Raw genomic sequence first — 1940 nt, forward strand, 5'->3', positions numbered from 1 at the left:
TGACTTCCCTTCTCCTCACTAATCACGTATTTAATATTATCAGGCTCAATACACATGTATTCCTTATACCAGTTCACTTCTGGTGGAGGGATGCCTATGAGTGAACATTTGAATGTAGCATCTGAATTTTCTGGAATTTTAAAATCACAAATAGGCATGACACAACGAGGAGGCATTTCAAATACTTCTACATCAGTTTTTAAATCCCCGTCGTCTCCTTTCCTTTCATCCATATTGGGATCTACAAAATTCGATGGAAGAACATCTAGACTCACAATCATGCTTTTACCATCCAGAGTAAATTCGGGAACTGTGACTATTTTCACCTTGCTTTTTTTTTTTTTTTTTTTGAGACAGAGCCTCAAGCTATCCCCCTGGGTAGAGGGCTGTGACATCACAGCTCACAGCAACCTCCAGCTCCTGGGCTCAAGCGAGTCTCCTGCCTCTGCCTCCCAAGTACCTGGGACCACAGGCGCCCGCCACAACGCCTGGCTAATTTTTGGTTGCAGCCGTCATTGTTGTTTGGGGCCGGGCTGGATTTGAACCCGCCACCTTAGGTGTATGTGGCTGGCGCCTTAGCCACTTGAGCCACAGGCGCCGAGCCTTCACCTTGCTTCTTAAATTCTTTGACATCTTTTTCACTTAATTCGACTTTCAGGACAATTTCTTGAGGCGAAGGTGTTCTTGATGACTTGGTGTTTTCCAGCTGAAACTCCGCAATGTGCTGATGTGGTAACTGAAGGCGCGAGCGCCACCACTCACCGCCCCCGGGCATTACACCTACCTGTGCGAAGCTCTTTGCTTCCCAGATAATGTTCCCAGCGTGGCACGTGTGCTCTCCTAACCTCTGCTTTTTGAACGTGAAAAATCTCCAAAGAGCTCACATTACCCACCCTCGCCATTTTGATTCTTTCATCTGGCTCCACTAGGGATTTATTTCGATACCATTTCACGCCAGGAACTGGAAGGCCCACAACTTCAACAGTGAAGCCTAATGTTGTGTTTTCATATATTTTCCTTTTGATCGGAGGTTCGATAAAAGACGGAGGCTGGTTCAACAGCTGCACTGGGTGTTCCCAGTGAATCAGAACGCCGTATTTCATAAGCTCAACTTCTGTCTTCTGTAGACGTATGGAAATGCTCACTTAGCATTCCTATTTTTGATGGATACGTTTTCAAACTTCCGGTAGGGTTTGGGCCTCCGCTAGGAATAGAATATCTCTCTAGCATCTCCCCTGGGGATGTGGACTATTCCCCCCTCCCCATCTCACCCTTTAGAAGGCGCTGAGTACCTCTCAGCAACTTCTACAGGTGTGGACTATCTTTCAATGGTCTCACCTCCTGGATTTGTTGAGGGTTGTTTAGTTCTAGCTGAAAGATTAAAATATAATTCGGGAGACTTTGGAGATTTAAACTGTTAGACAGATGATGGTGGGGTATACAACGGAACTAACTCAGAGATTTCTTTTCTTTTTTTTTTTATTGAATGGTAACTATGTACATTAATGCACTTCTGGGGTACAGTGTGGTGTTTTCACATACAATTTGAAACATTTCATCAAACTGGTTAACATAGCCTTCATGTCATTTACCTAGTTATTGTGCCAAAACATTCATATTCTACTCTTAGAAAGGTTCACTTGGCTCAGTGCCTGTGGCTCAAGTGGCTAAGGCGCCAGCCATGTACACCCAAGGTAGCGGGTTCGAATCCAGCCCAGGCCCACCAAACAACAATGACGGCTGCAACCAAAAAATAGCCAGACCGGGCGTTGTGGCGGGCGCCTGTGGTCCCAGCTACTTGGGAGGCGGAGGCAGGAGACTCGCTTGAGCCCAGGAGTTGGAGGTTGCTGTGAGCGTGATGCCATGGCACTCTACCCAGGGGGATAGCATGAGGCTCTGTCTCAAAAAAAAAAAAAAGAAAGAAAGAAAGGTTCACTTGT

The sequence above is a fragment of the Otolemur garnettii genome, unplaced genomic scaffold, assembly GCF_000181295.1.
Source record: "Otolemur garnettii isolate 467f Iridium unplaced genomic scaffold, OtoGar3 scaffold00112, whole genome shotgun sequence".
Taxonomy (NCBI): domain Eukaryota; kingdom Metazoa; phylum Chordata; class Mammalia; order Primates; family Galagidae; genus Otolemur; species Otolemur garnettii.